The sequence below is a fragment of the Triticum urartu genome, chromosome 2A, assembly GCF_056163025.1.
Source record: "Triticum urartu cultivar PI428250 chromosome 2A, HENAU_Tu73, whole genome shotgun sequence".
Classification (NCBI taxonomy): Eukaryota; Viridiplantae; Streptophyta; class Magnoliopsida; order Poales; family Poaceae; genus Triticum; species Triticum urartu.
In genome coordinates, this window is record NC_141874.1 from 586811703 (window position 1) to 586829342 (window position 17640).

The window sequence follows — 17640 nt, forward strand, 5'->3', positions numbered from 1 at the left end:
ATCTTTCATGTACTTAGCATAAGGATTCATTTTGAGCATATTAGTCAATCACATACGCAAAAATATAGGCCTAATCATTTCAGCAAAGCGCTCAAAATCCTCATCATCCTTTTTCTTGGATGGTTTGGGAGGAAAAGGCACGGGTTTCTGAACCCAAGGCTCTCTTTCTTTACCATGTTTCCTAGCAACAAAGTCTTTCTTATCATAACGTTGATTCTTTGATTGTGGGTTATCAAGATCAACAGCAGGTTCAATTTCTACATCATTATCATTACTAGGTTGAGCATCATCATGAGTATCAGCATTAATATTTTCATTAGGTTCATGTTCATTACCAAATTGTGTTTCAGCATCAGACATAGATATATCATTTGGATTATCAGGTGGTTCAGCAATAGGTTCACTAGAAGTTTGCACAGTTCTATCATTTTTCTTTTTCTTCTTTTTAGAAGAACTAGGAACATAAATATTATTTCTCTGAGAATCTTGCTCGATTCTCTTAGGGTGGCCTTCAGGATACAAAGGTTCCTGAGTCATTCTACCAGTTCTAGTAGCCACTCTAACAACATAATCATTTTTCTTACTATTCATTTCATCAAGCACTTATTTTTGAGATATAAGTACTTATTCTACTTGAGTGGTAACCATAAAATCATGTTTGCTAATAAGTTTAAGTTCACCCTTAATATCAGCCATATAATCACCCAAGCGTCTAATCATATAAGCATTTTCTTTTAATTGTCTACAAAAATAAGCATTGAAGTCATCTTGCTTATACATAAAGTTATCAAACTCATCCAAGCATTGACTAGCAATTTTAGTATGAGGGACTTCAGCTTTATCATATCTATAGAGAGAATTTACCTTTACTACTTGTGTCGGGATATCAGGATCAGGAGGTTGTTCAGTAAATAAATAATTGAGATCATATGTTTCTTCAACAGGCGGTGAAATAAGACCATGTATTTCTTCAATAGGAGGTAAATTCTTAATGTCTTCAGCTTTAATACCTTTTTCTTTCATAGATTTCTTTGCCTCTTGCATATCTTCGAGACTGAGAAATAAAACACCTCTCTTCTTCGGAGTTGGTTTAGGAATAGGCTCAGTAATTGGAGCAGGAGCTGGCTCAGGAGGTGCCCAATTATTTTCATTTGTTAACATATTATTCAATAGAATTTCAGCTTCATCCGGTGTTCTTTCCCTGAAAAGAGAACCAGCACAATTATTCAGGTAATCTCTGGAAGCATCGGTTAGTCCATTATAAAAGATATCAAGTATTTCAGGTTTCTTAAGAGGATGATCAGGCAAAGCATTAAGTAGCTTGAGAAGCCTCCCCCAAGCTTGTGGGAGACTCTCTTCTTTAATTTGCACAAAGTTGTATATTTCCCTTTGTAACATCCCAGTTCTCGGAATGTTTAAGAAAAAGTTTTCCAAAAAATCAGGACGAGAAAATTTCGTTTGTTTTATTTGTTAACAAAGCTTAAATTGGACTTTTATAATTTGAAGGATTTAATTTGAACTAACATGAACCTAAATTAAAATTTGAGTTTACTTCTTTTCTTTTAGTCAGGCTTTATTTTCTCTTCTTTGGCATATTTAAATATGCGCCTTGAATTTTCTTTGAGTTACTAAAATTCATTTGATTGCTCGAGCTTCTTTTCCTTCTCTAGATTTCCTAAAACGGAAATCAATTTCTTTTCCTTTTCTCAATCTCGGGCCAAATTCCATCGGACCATTAGATACGTTCTACCACTTGAATTGTTCACATATCTTACTTACTTCTGTCCACACGTACATTGTTTATTAGACAAATCCACCAATACATGCATATGTACATCTCTCTTCTCTTCCCTGAGTTGAGCCACTGTTATTTTTCCTGTCCAAGTCGCATGGGCTTAGCCCATCTATTTTTTTCTTTCTCCTCCCCTCCTCTCCACATGGGCTTCCATCCACTTGCCCCATCCAACTAACGCCTCTCCTCCTCTCCTCTTGTAAATTGACAACTCGAGAAGGGAAACAGCCAACACACACTTACAGGAAGGGAAAAAGTCACCTGCAATTACATAGAGGAAACGGCTTTGCGTTCCTTCTCCTCCACTCCTTTCTTGGCCTATTTCTCGGCCCATCTCACCCAGCAGAGCGACATCTCTTCTCCTCCCTCTCTGTAAGCTCATAATCCTATAGATAAGGAAACGTCAACAGCCATGATTCCTCCTCTCCTTTTATTTCCCATAAACCCATCGGTTTCCAAAACTGAAAGGTCTTATCGTGCGCCTCCATCTCTTCTTCCACCTCGATCACTTCATCTCCTTCTTTCACCCACGCTTACACGCGCACCCATTACAGAGAAGAGAAAACCTACAACCACTATGCACCCCTCCTCTAACATCCTTAATACTTCACGGTTTCCAAATCCGTGAGTACATGGACGAGCGCCCTGATCTCCTCTCTCATTCCTCTCAGCCCTCCTGCTTTCTCCCATGTTTGTTTTGCCAAGAACCCTCTTCAAACTGCTCCTGCTCCATGGACATGAGAGCTTGTTCCCGGCGACTCACCACACCTCCATCCAAATCCTTGCGCTCGAAGGTCCTGCTCCATGTCGTGGCTCCATTCAGAGAAGAAGGAACGCATTCCGTCGACCACACGCGAAAAATTTCACATGTGCGTGTACACTATTCTTCAACTTCACCACACCGTTCCATCCAACTCAGTGAGCCTCTGCCTAATTCCTTTTATATGCGTACTATTTCATACCTGTAGTACGCTGTAGACATCTCTTTACATCCTATGATGGTAGTTGGCCGCGCCAATTTCGTCATGTCCATGAACTGGAGGCCATCTGATGGTATTCATATTTTTCTTTAATTTTCATTCGTCATATGACTTCGTACCCCATAGATGAAATATCCCCTAGGTCCTTCGTAACCCCGTGGAGGAGTTAGATTACTTATTTGGCCAATTGGATGTGGTGTAGATTTTATTCTTTGTTGATCGGTGATATTTTTGTTTGTTTGTTAAAATACGTTATTTATCGTATGCTCATGACATGCTTAGGAGTCACTCCTAATTATTCCATAATTCTAGGAGTTAGATGTGATTGACTAGATTTATTGTAAGGATTTATTTTATTATTTCTTATAGTTTTGTATGGTGTCTCATGTTGTTGTTTTCTTTTTAGATAATGCAGTTCTCTTTTGTGCACGTGTACAAAATTTGGTGGATGATTACCAAGCTTATAATTTCATAGAATTATTCTAAGCTTTGCTTTCTTTATGGAGTCATGGAATATTTCATGTTTTAATTAGTTCCTTTTGTTTAGCATGAATATATCTTAGATGTGTTTTATATATTTGTTCTCACCCATGTTACGTGTGTATTTTATTGATTTGAAACCATGCCATATCTATGATATTTCTTCAGGTAATTATTGTGTGTGTTTCCATGTAGTTTCTTTATGCTAGACGTCAAATGAAATGCTTTACTATGGGGAACTAGTATATTGTAGTTTGTTGTATAGCTCATGATTGCCAAGTGGTTCCTCTTATTTTGTAGACATACAAGATTGCTCGGTTTGATGATTTATGTCATGGTCGTATTGGTATTCTCATATTTAGAATTTATTCCCGTTGCATATAACTTAGTTTCTTACATCGTGGCAACTATAATGTGTGTTTATTTTTCTTAGTTTATTACCATGCCATGTTTGCAATTTCTGAAAGTAGAAAGCATTCTTTATTGAATGTTTCCCATGCATGTGTTATACCATCGCTAGTTTATACTTCATGATCACGCATATGGTTAGTCTTTGCTTGGTAGAGATACATGCTAGTAGTGAATGATTCCTCTTGCTTGGTCAATACCATGTCATGATGTTCGATTGTATAACTAGATTGCATAGTGTGGGTATAGCAATTGTGTATCGAATCATGCCTAGTTGACTGTCCTATGTTGGTGCAAGTGTAAGTTGTACTATATAGCAAATGCATGACATTTCTGTTATTCTTGCTTTGTTATTTCATTGATGCAATGACCTCGATGTTTACTTGCTTAGTATGATTTACCCCTTGTGCTTCTAAGGCGCAACTAGCATGATAATGTTGTGTGCTAATGACATTCTCGATGTTTGGTTAGCGTATATCAACTAAGTTGTGTTGTTATTATGAGTGTATTGTATTGGTAGCATAGCGGGTAGCATATGTAATGATATTCCATGCTTATGGGTATATATCTAGTCATTGCATTGTTATATGCCTAGACATCTTTCATGCAAGTGATGTTTCATGTCTTATTATACTACCATGTGTTATAGTTGTTTCAATAGTCCATCTCATGTTCAAGATATTTTACCTTTCATGTTAGTTGAGTTGTGCCTTCCTCATATGCTTAACGCGCATAGTTTGCTCTGTTGTTTAAGCATGTGTGGGTAATCTTGTTTCTAGTGATCATTGGATATCTGTTCTTTCTTACTTAAAGAGCATGTACTACTTTAGTATCTTCTCATGACCACTTGTATGTTTGATGCTTGTGGTTTTAGTTAAGATCTCTTTATGATTCTTTATTCACATGCCTTGTATGATACTGACCATATTATTGTATTGTTTATTTTCTTCCTAGTATTGTGTTGGCTCTTGATATAAGAGTACTTCTTAATATTAATTATGGATGATGTTTATACATTGCTTGTTGTTAACCATTATAAATATTTGGATTCCTCCAAATATTTATTCTTGGTTGATTACCACATTTAATCATATCATGTCTAGGATAGTTGTTCATCCACTTGTTCCATGTGTTGTATAGTTCTTGTTGACTGTTTGACAAATGAATTTGTTAGATATAACGGTATTGATCCCATTTTATTTTAATAATGTTTTAGGTCTAAACCTAGATCTTATTTCAATTCATTTTATTGAATGATGTTTGATTGCTTGACTAGAATGGTTTATAATGTTGGTTTGGTTGTCTTATGGAATGCTTGCTTTTGAGTTATGATGTAGTTGATGTTTATGTTTGGTTGCTATTAACCATTCTAAATATTTAGATGATATCTAAATATTTATCTGTGGTTAACCTTTACCTTTATCATACCATGATATGATTGTGTAGTTAAATGCATAAGGTGGTTCCATTCCATGTGTGTTGTTGCCATTGTGTTTGTGTTATAGTAGTTCCTTAAGTCGTGATGTGTGGTGGGCACTATTAGTTAATATTAGAACGTTGGTCTTGATCGCCAAGCCTTCCATAGTTGTGTCAACCTAAACCTTGTCACTTCGTTGAATCCTCTCTATTTACCTCCCTATCATGCTATCTCATTTCAGAATCTCCATCTGATCGATATCTCGCTATCCATCCACTCTTAATTTGTTTTGGATGTTATTTGGATTTACTATTGCCTTGGTATTTATTTGTTTGTCTTTTGCTATCATTACGACGATTAGGGAGTGACGACGGTGTTGGACATGGACAGAAACAGGTTACCAAAGAAGGACTCAACAACAAAGGCATGCCTCCTTCTTTGATCATACTTATCCTATGGTTTACAAAATTGCATTGAGTTTTATTGTTTCTATGTGCATGTTATTTTAATTCTTGTAGCTAGCATGTCGATTGACACATTACCTTGATCCGCTTTCGCCTATTCAATTGACACCTGAGTAGAATTATAGTATTCTGGTAGAGTAGAAATGCTTAGCCATGCTTATTACCCTATAGGTGCTTTGTTAAATGACCTCTCGGTCATCGACAGTTGAAACTTATCGCTGAGCTAGGCTGGTTGGCCCTTGTTGATCTCCTCTACTCTCTTCTACTCTGGGTGAAACTTACCATCTGAAAACTGGCGCGGGCGACAGCTGAATCAAGGATTGAAGGAGCGATTGGCTGCCCTTCACAGGTTGAAGGGGGCAATCAGTCGTCCATGCCGCATAAGGCCTAATAAGTCTTGGATTTGAAGATTGTGATAACAGTACAGCCACATGCTATATGGGCACTGGCTTGGTTAATTAGTTAGTTCACTCTTATTGTCGTCATCACCGTACCGCAGATGGGATAGCTGCCTTGCGAGGAGTATCCTCGGCACAAAAGGGGGGCCCGGACTGTGAACTGCGGTTACTTCCATGTTGAAACCTAGTGGGCTTGGCACAGTAAGTTTGGTCTAATGAAAGACCTCGTCACAATCTCCCTGCTGGTATACCAAATGGTGTACTATGGTAGCGACGGCTAGTGGCAACAAGTCGGGATTGTGTCGTGTGGGTAAAGTGTACAACCTCTGCAGAGTGTAAAACTATTCGAATAGCCGTGTCCATGGTCATGGACAACACATGAATCTTTCTTGACATACACGACCTGTCTTGCTTATTCCCTCTTTACCCCTATTCTTGGAACCTATGAAGAGTGTGAGTTGATCGAGGATCCTCACTTTGATGAAAGTTATTCTGAGATAAAACATTTTTCGTCTAAAACTGCTTTTATCCAACTGCTTTATTTGTCAAACAAAATTAGCTTTATGCAAATGAGCCATACAACCTTCCTTTGAAGCCACATGTAGTTATGAGGACCTTCCCCGAGGGAGGCATGTTGAGTACGTAATGTACTAATGGCAATAATTTTGTTGACAACAGACTTACCTGGAGACGAAGATGATGACTACGACTACTATGGTGATCTGTAGAAGTGAGGTCACGTGGACTACATCGATTGCCTGTGGCTGAGATGGAGTCGCTACGCATTGTACTTTCGCTGTTTTTCTGAATGTAATAAATGTCATGAGACATTTCGCTAGGTATGTCTTGTGACAATATATATTAGTTGTAATACTTTAATGTATTGTGCAATGATATCATTTCAATGTGTTGTCAACAATGATCCTGGAGTTGACAAATATACACAGGAGGTTCTGGAAGCTAATTCCGGGTTCTCACACCCTTAAAGCAGCTTGTTTCTTATGAGCAGGGAAATATTTAGCAGAGAAGTAATAAATCATATCCTGAGGACTACGCACACAACCAGGATCAATAGAATTAAACCATATCTTAGCATCACCCTTTAATGAGAACGGGAATATTTTGAGTAAATAGAGGTAACATGATCTCTCATTATTAGTGAACAGGGCAGCTATATCATCTAACTTAGTAAGATGTGCCACAACAGTTTCAGATTCATAGCCATAAAATGGATCAGATTCAACCAAAGTAATTATATCAGGATCAACAGAGAATTCATAATCTTTATCAGGAACACATATAGGTGAAGTAGCAAAAGCAGGGTCAGGTCTCATTCTATCTCTAAGTGATTCTTTGTTCCATTTAATTAATAACCTCTTAAGCTCATATCTATCTTTGCAAGCGAAAATAGCAGCAGAAGATTCTCTATCAAAAAGATAACCTTTAGGAATAACAGGCATGTGCTCATCATCACTATCATCATCGTATTCAGATTCAATAATTTCTTTTTCTCTAGCCCTAGCAATTTGTTCATCAAGAAATTCACCAAGGGGCACAGTAGTATCAGACATAGAAGCAGTTTCATCATAAGTATCATGCATAGCAGAAGTGGCATCATCAATAACATGCGACATATCAGAACGAATAGCAGAAGGTGTAGGTGTCGCAAACTTATTCATAACAGAAGGTGAATCAAGTGCAGAGCTAGATGGCAGTTCCTTACCTCCCCTCGTAGTTGAGGGATAGATCTTGGTTTTTGGATCTCTCAAGTTCTTCATAGTGTCCAGCAGATATAAATCCCAAGTGACTCAAAGAATAGAGCTATGCTCCCCGGCAACGGCGCCACAAATTAGTCTTGATAACCCACAAGTATAGGGGATCGCAACAGCTTTCGAGGGTAGATTATTCAACCCAAATTTATTGATTCGACACAAGGGGAGCCAAAGAATATTCTCAAGTATTAGCAGCTGAGTTGTCAATTCAACCACACCTGGAAACTTATTATCTGCAGCAAAGTGTTTAGTAGCAAAGTAATATGATAGTGGTGGTAGCGGCAACAAAAGTAAAGACAGCAAAGGTAATGTTTTTGGTATTTTGTAGTGATTGTAACAGTAGCAGCGGGAAAGTAAATAAGCGTAAACCAGTATATGGAAAACTCGTAGGCACCGGATCAGCGATGGATAATTATGTCGGATGCGGTTCATCATGTAACAGTCATAACATAGGGTGACACAGAACTAGCTCCAATTCGTCAATGTAATGTAGGCATGTATTCCGTATATAGTCATACGTGCTTATGGAAAAGAACTTGCATGACATCTTTTATCCTACCCTCCCGTGGCAGCGGGGTCCTATTGGAAACTTAGGGATATTAAGGCCTCCTTTTAATAGAGATCCGGAACAAAGCATTAGCACATAGTGAATACATGAACTCCTCAAACTATGGTCATCACCGGGAGTGGTCCCAATTATTGTCACTTCGGGGTTGCCGGATCATAACACATAGTAGGTGACTATAGACTTGCAAGATAGGATCTAGAACTCACATATATTCATGAAAACATAATAGGTTCAGATCTGAAATCATGGCACTTGGCCCTAGTGACAAGCATTAAGAATAGCAAAGTCATAGCAACATCAATCTCAGAACATACTGGATACTAGGGATCAAACCCTAACAAAACTAACTCGATTACATGCTAAATCTCATCCAACCCATCACCGTCCAGCAAGCCTACGATGGAATTACTCACGCACGGCGGTGAGCATCATGAAATTGGTGATGGAGGATGGTTGATGATGACGACGGCGATGAATCCCCCTCTCCGGAGCCCCGAACGGACTCCAGATCAGCCCTCCCGAGAGGTTTTAGGGCTTGGCGGCGGCTCCGTATTGTAAAATGCGATGATTTCTTCTCTCTGATTTTTTTCTCTCCGAAAGCAAATATATAGAGTTGGAGTTGGTGTCGGAGGGTCAACAGGGGGCCCACGAGGTAGGGGGCGCGCCCTAGGGGGGGCGCCCCCCACCCTTGTGAGAAGGGTGTGGGCCCCCTGGTCTTCATATTTGGCGAGGATTTTTTTTTATTTTTTCTAAGACCTCCCGTGGAGTTTTAGGTCATTCCGAGAATATTTGTTTTCTCCACATAAAACAACATCATGGTAATTCTGCTGAAAACAGCGTCAGTCCGGGTTAGTTCCATTCAAATCATACAAATTAGAGTCCAAAACAAGGGCAAAAGTGTTTGTAAAAGTAGATACGATGGAGACGTATCAGCTGCCTCCGTCTTCCTCTCATACTCATTCGCCTCCTCCCTGGTTATAACATATCTTCCTTTTGCCTGAAAGTCAAAGAAAGTAGGAGCAGGGAGAGCGACATGATAGGTGCGTCGTGTGTCAAAGATTAGTCGGTACTGGAGGAACTGATCGTTCGTCTCAACAAACTGATGATGAACCATGGCATTATAATCTAAATAAGCAGGTGGCAACTCAATATCATCTCCGCGTATGGGTATCTCAAGAAAATCAGCTAAACGGGTTGCATAAATTCCACCAAAGAAATCTCCATCAATACTATTATTATGCAACCTAAGTGCAACAATGGACCCCAAGTTATATTGTCTATCTCCTAATACAGCACTCTTGAGAACACTAAGATCAGGAACACACATGTGACATGCCTCATCCTTACCGTTAATGCATCTACCTATGAAGAGAGCAAAATAATGTATGGCAGGAAAATGAATGCTCCCTATGGTAGCTTGCGTGATTTCCCTAGATTCCCCCACAGTTATACTAGCAAGAAAGTCTTCATATTCAGATTTGCGAGGTTCACTAACATTATCCCACTGTGGGAGTTTACAAGAAGTATTAAAATCTTCTAAGTCCATGGTATAAGATTTATCATAAAGATCAAATAGGACAATTTGAGAATTATGTGATGATGTAAATTTAAACCTTCTCACTAATGAATCAGTTAGGTAGTAGTACCGAGGGCACTTATCTGCCGCGAAGCTCTCAAGATCGGCGTTATGCACATATGCTTCAAATTCCTCCTTAATTCCTGCCCGAACCATGAAGTCCTCTGACGGCCATTCGCAAGTCCGCACTTGAGCATCTCCTGGTAGTTCATTGTCCAGCTCGTGTATTGCGAGCCTGGGTCCTTGCTTCCTTGAGGAACCACCTTGGCACATTTTCCTAAAAATATTTCTTCCTCTGAAAAATTTCTGAAATTTTTAGTAACTCAAAAATAAAAGTGAAACAAACTCAACAAAATTGATAGCAACTAGTCCTACAAGTGCCTAGAGGCTATATCATGCATTAAAACTACTTTTGACCATATAAATTTGACATGCAAGCTCAAGAACAGGGTCACCTAAGCAGAAAAAATTTGCAATAAATAAAGCACTAGAACAAAAACTAATTGGATCATTGGAGGAGTCACATACCAAAGAACAATCCCCCAAAGCAGTTTTGTGAATGGAGTTTTGAGCAAGGAGATCGAAAATGGCAGCAAGATGAGCTAGAACTCGGGTTTGAGCTGGCTAGTGATTTTTACTGGAGCAAGATGAAGTGTGTGGGTGCAAGGATAAGTGGAGGTGACCCACGAGGGGTCCACGAGGCAGGGGGCGCGCCCAGGGGGTGGGCGCGCCCTCCACCCTCGTGGGCATGTGGCTGCTCCCCCTGCTGTGTTCACAGTGCCTAAAATTCTCAAATATTCTAGAAAAAAAATATCATATTTCATTATCAGGGCATTTGGAGAACTTTTATTTTCAGGGTATTTTTTATTGCATGGATAATTCAGGAAACAGACAGAAATACTATTTTTGCTTTACTTAATATAAATAACAGAAAGTAAAAAGAGGGTACAGAAGGTTGTGCTTTGTAACTTCATCCATCTCATGCTCATCAAAAGGAATCCACAAACAAGGTTGATCAAGTCTTGTTAACAAACTCATTTCGAATAACATGAAACCAGAGAATTTTCGAATAACACTAGGTTACCTCAACAAGGATATGCACATCCCCAACAATAAGAATATCATATTTCTTCTTGACACTAGGAAGAGGAAATTCAAAACCTCCAATAGTAATTGTTAATTTTTTTTCCAATAGAATTAATACTGTGGACTTGAGGTTGTTTCCTCGGAAAGTGTACCATATGCTCATTACCATTAACATGAAAAGTGACATTGCCTTTGTTGCTCATTACCATTAGCATGAAAAGTGACTCCGCTCCTCACTCACGAGAAAGTGGTTGGTCACCGGGATGCCCAGCCCCATGCTTTATGCAAACTAAATCAAAATAATTGCAAACAGAACTCCCCCTGGGACTCTTGTTAGTTGGAGGCACTCGTTGTTTCGAGCAAGCCATGGATTGATGCTTGTTGGTGGAGGGGGAGTATAAACTTTAACATTCTGTTTGGGAACCACCTATAATGTGTGTAGCATGGAAGATATCGCCATCTCTTGGTTGTTATGTTGACAATGAAAGTATACTGCTCAAAATATAATTCACCTCTATTTCAAAAACGAGCTCTGGAACCTCTACAAATCCCTGCTTCCCTCTGCGAAGGGCCTATCTATTTACTTTCATGTTTAGTCATCATCCTCTTATTAAAAAGCACTAGCTGGAGAGCACCGCAGTCATTTGCATTCATTACTGTTAGTTTACAATGAGTATGACTTGACTGGATCTCTTTTACCATGAGTTACTGTTAGTTTACATTGAGCAAATTATTCTGAGCTTTAAGTACTTGTTCTACTTGAGTGGTAACCATAGAAGCATGTTTACTAATGAGTTTAAGTTCACCTTTAACTCTAGACATATAATTACTCAAGTGTTCAAGCATATTAGCATTGTGTTTTAGTTGTCTACCAACATAAGCATTGAAGTTTTCTTGTTTAACCATAAAGTCATCAAACTCATCCAAGCATTGGCTAGCAAACATAGTAAATGGAATTTCACATTTATCAAATCTATATAGAGAATTTACCTTTACTACATATGTCGGGTTATCAAGACCATGTATTTCTTCAATAGGTGGTAAATTCTTAACATCTTCAGCTTTAATATGTAATTCTTTCATAGATTTCTTTGCCTCTTGCATATCTTCAGGACTGAGAAATAGAATACCCCTTTTCTTCGGGGTTGGCTTAGGAGTTGGTTCAGGTAGTGTCCAATTATTTTCATTAGTCAACATATTATTCAATAGCATTTCAGCTTGATCAACAGTTCTTTCCCTGAAAACACAACCAGCACAACTATCCAGGTAGTCTTTGGAAGCATCGGTTAGTCCATTATAAAAGATATCAAGTATTTCATTTTTCTTGGATGATCAGGCAAAGCATTAAGTAATCGGAGAAGCCTCCCCCAAGCTTGTGGGAGACTCTCTTCTTCAATTTTCACAAAATTATATATTTCCCTTAAGGCAGCTTGTTTCTTATGAGCGGGGAAATATTTAGCAGAGAAGTAATAAATCATATCCTGGGGACTACGCACACAACCATGATAAAGAGAATTAAACCATGTTTTAGCATCACCCTTTAATGAGAATCGAAACAACTTAAGGATAAAGTAATAGCGAGTTTTCTCATCGTTAGTAAACAGGGTGGCTATATCATTTAATTTAATAACATGTGCCACAACAGTTTCAGATTCATAGCCATAAAAAGGATCAGATTCAACCAAAGTAATTAACTCAGGATCGACAGAGAAATCATAATCCTTATCAGTAATAAAGATAGGTGAAGTAGCAAAAGCAGGGTCATATTTCATTCTAGTATTCAAAGACTTTTCTTTAAGCTTAGCTAATAATTTCTTAAGATCAGATCTATCATTGCAAGCTAAGAAGTCTCTAGCAGTTTCTTCATCCATAACATAACCCTCAGGCACAACAGACAATTCATATCCAGGGGGAGAATCTTCATCATCACTTTCATCAATATTATCAGTTTCAGTAATTTCATTCTCTCTAAACCTAGCAAGTTGTTCATCAAAAAATTCACCTAGTGGCACAGTATTATCAAGCATAGAAGTAGTTTCATCATAAGTATCATGCAAAACAGAAGTGACATCATCAATAACATACGAAATATCAGAATGAATAGCAGGAGTAGGTGTCGCAAGTTTACTCAAAATAGAAGGTGAATCAATTCAGAGCTAGATGGCAGTTCCTTACCTCCCCTCGTAGTTGAGGGAAAAATCTTTGTTCTTTGATCTTTCAAGTTCTTCGTAATGATAAGCAGATATAAATCCCAAGTGACGCAAAGAATAGAGCTATGCTCCCCGGCAACGGCGCCAGAAAATAGTCTTGATAACCCACAAGTATAGGGGATCGCAACCGTTTTCGAGGGTAGAGTATTCAACCCAAATTTATTGATTCGACACAAGGGGAGCCAAAGAATATTCTCAAGTATTAGCAGCTGAGTTGTCAATTCAACCACACCTAGAAACTTAATATCTCAAGCAAGGTATTTAGTAGCAAAGTAATATGATAGTGGCGGTAACGATAGCAAAAGTAATATTTTTGGTTTTATAGTGATTGTAACACTAGCAACGGAAAAGTAAATAAGAGAAGAACAATATGTGAAAAGCTCGTAGGCAATGGATCAGTGATGGATAATTATGCCGGCTGCGATTCCTCATGCAATAGTTATAACCTAGGGTGACACAGAACTAGCTCCAGTTCATCAATGTAATGTAGGCATGTATTCCGAATATAGTCATACGTGCTTATGGAAAAGAACTTGCATGACATCTTTTGTCCTACCCTCCCGTGGCAGCGGGGTCCTATTGGAAACTAAGGGATATTAGGGCCTCCTTTCAATAGAGTACCGGACCAAAGCATTAACACTTAGTGAATACATGAAATCCTCAAACTACGATCATCACCGGTAAGGATCCCGATTATTGTCACTTCGGGGTTAACAGATCAAAACACATAATAGGTGACTATAGACTTGCAAGATAGGATCAAGAACTCACATATATTCATGAAAACATAATAGGTTCAGATCTGAAATCATTGGTCTCGGGCCCTAGTGACAAGCATTAAGCATAGCAAAGTCATAGCAACATCAATCTCAGAAATAGTGGATACTAGGGATCAAACCCTAACATAACTAACTCGATTACATGATAAATCTCATCCAACCCATCATCGTCCAGCAAGCCTATGATGGAATTACTCACGCACGACGGTGAGCATCATGAAATTGGTGATGGAGGAAGGTTGATGATGACGATGGCGACGGATTCCCCTCTCCAGAGCCCCGAACGCACTCCAGATCAGCCCTCCCGAGAGAGATTAGGGCTTGGCGGCGGCTCCGTATCGTAAAACGCGATGAATCCTTCTCTCTGATTTTTTTCTCCCTGAAAGTGAATATATGGTGTCAAGATGGACGTCGGTGGAGCATCAGGGGGCCCACGAGGTAGGGGGCGCGCACAGGGGGTAGGCACGCCCCCACCCTCGTGGAAAGGGTGTGGGCCCCCTGACGTGGATCCTTCTTCCAGTATTTTTTATATATTCCAAAAATAATCTCCGTTGATTTTTAGGTCATTCCGAGAACTTTTATTTCTGCACAAAAATAACACCATGGCAATTCTGCTGAAAATAGCGTCAGTCCGGGTTAGTTCTATTCAAATCATGCAAGTTAGAGTCCAAAACAAGGGCAAAAGTTTTTGGAAAAGTAGATACGACGGAGACATATCAGGACTTGAGGTTGTTTCCTCGAAAAGTGTACCGTATGTTCATTACCATTAACATAAGAAGTGACATTGCCTTTGTTGCAATCAAGAACAGCCCTTACAGTATTCAAAATGGGTCTACCAGGCGACATACTATCGTCCTCAGGGATATCAAGAATAACAAAGTCCGTTAAAATAGTAATGTTTGCAACCATGACAGGCACATCTTCACAACTACCGACAGGTATAGCAGTTGATTTATCAGCCATTTGCAAAGATATTTCAGTAGGTGTCAACTTATTCAAATCAAGTCTACGATATAAAGAGAGAGGCATAACACTAACACCGGCTCCGAGATCACATAAAACAGTTTTAACATAGTTTCTCTTAATGGAGCATGGTATAGTTGGTACTCCTGGATCTCCTAGTTTCTTTGGTATTCCACCTTTAAAAGTGTAATTAGCAAGCATGGTGGAAATTTCAGCCTCCGGTATGTTTCTTTTATTTGTAACAATATCCTTCATGTACTTAGCATAAGGGTTCATTTTAAGCATATCATTCAAACGCATATGAAAAAAGATAGGTCTAATCATTTCAGCAAAGCATTCAAAATCCCCATCATCCTTTTTCTTGGATGGTTTAGGAGGAAAAGGCATGGGTTTCTGAACCCATGGTTCTCTTTCTTTACCGTGCTTCCTAGCAACGAAGTCTCTCTTATCATAACGTTGATTCTTTGATTATGGGTTATCAAGATCAACAATAGGTTCAATCTCTACATCATTATCATTGCTAGGTTGAGCATCAACGTGAATATCATCATTAACATTATCACTAGGTTCATGTTCATTACCAGATTGTGTTTCAGCATCAGAAATAGAAATATCATTGGGATTCTCAGGTGTGTCAACAACAGGTTCACTAGAAGCATGCAAAGTCCTATCATTTTTCTTTTTCTTCTTCTTAGAAGAACTAGGTGCATCAATATTAGTTCTCTGAGAATCTTGCTCAATTTTCTTAGGGTGGCCCTCAGGATACAAAGGTTCCCGAGTCATTTTACCCCCTCTATTCATAACTCTAACAACATTATCATTTTTCTTATTATTTAATTCATTAAGCAAATCATTCTGAGCCTTAAGTACCTTTTCTACTTGAGTGGTAACCATAGAAGCATGTTTACTAATAAGTTTAAGTTCACCTTGAACTCTAGACATATAATCACTCAAGTGTTTAATCATATAAGCATTACGTTTCAATTGTCTACCAACATAAGCATTTAAGTCTTCTTGTTTAACCATAAAGCCATCAAACTCTTCCAAGCATTGCCTAGCAATTTTAGTAGACGGGATTTCACATTTATCAAATCTATGGAGAGAATTTACCTTTACTACCTATATCGGGTTATCAAGACCATGTATTTCTTCAATAGGTGGTAAATTCTTAACATCTTTAGCTTTAACACCCTTTCTTTCTTAGATTTCTTTGCCTCTTGCATACCTTCAGGACCGAGAAATAGAATACCCCTTTTCTTCAAAGTTGGCTTAGGAGTTGGTTCAGGAAGTGTCCAATCATTTTCATTACTCAACATATTATTCAATAGCAATTCAGCTTGATCAACAGTTCTTTCCCTGAAAACACAACCAGCACAACTATCCAGGTGGTCTCTGGAAGCATCAGTTAGTCCATTATAAAAGATATCAAGTATTTCATTTTTCTTGAGAGGATGATCAGGCAAAGCATTAAGTAACGGAGAAGCCTCCCCCAAGCTCGTGGGAGACTCACTTCTTCAATTTGCACAAAATTATATATTTCCCTTAAGGCAGCTTGTTTCTTATGAGTGGGAAAATATTTAGAAGAGAAGTAATAAATCATATCCTGGGGACTACGCACACAACCAGGATCCAGAGAACTAAACCATATTTTAGCATCACCCTTTAATGAGAATGGAAACAACTTAAGGATAAATTAATAGCGAGTTTTCTCATCATTAGTAAACAGGGTGGCTATATCATTTAATTTAATAAGATGTGCCACAACAGTTTCAGATTCATAGCCATAAAAAGGATCAGATTCAACCAAAGTAATTAACTCAGGATCGACAGAGAAATCATAATCCTTATCAGTAATTAAGATAGGTGAAGTAGCAAAAGCAGGTTCATATTTCATTCTAGCATTCAAAGACTTTTATTTAAGCTTAGCTAATAATTTCTTAAGATCAGATCTATCATTGCAAGCTAAGAAGTCTCTAGCAGTTTCTTCATCCATAACATAACCCTCAGGCACAACAGACAATTCATATCCAGGGGGAGAATCTTCATCATCACTTTCATCAATATCGTCAGTTTCAATAATTTCATTCTCTCTAAACCTAGCAAGTTGTTCATCAAAAAATTCACCTAGTGGCACAGTATTATCAAGCATAGAAGTAGTTTCATCATAAGTATCATGCAAAACAAAAGTGGCATCATCAATAGCATACAAAATATCAGAATGAATAGCAGGAGTAGGTGTCGCAAGTTTACTCAAAACAGAAGGTGAATCAAGTGCAGAGCTAGATGGCAGTTCCTTACCTCCCCTCGTAGTTGAGGGAAAAAATATTGGTTCTTTGATCTTTCAAGTTCTTCATAATGATAAGCAGATATAAATCCCAAGTGACTCAAAGAATAGAGCTACGCTCCCCGGCAACGGGGCCAGAAAATAGTCTTGATAACCCACAAGTATAGGGGATCGCAACTGTTTTCGAGGGTAAAGTATTCAACCCAAATTTATTAATTCGACACAAGGGGAGCCAAAGAATATTCTCAAGTATTAGCAGCTGAGTTGTCAATTCAACCACACCTGGAAACTTAATATCTCAAGCAAGGTATTTAGTAGCAAAGTAAATGATAGTGGCGGTAATGATAGAAAAAGTAATATTTTTGGTTTTATAGTGATTGTAACAGTAGCAATGGAAAAGTAAATAAGAGAAGAACAATATGTGAAAAGCTCGTAGGCAATGGATCAGTGATGGATAATTATG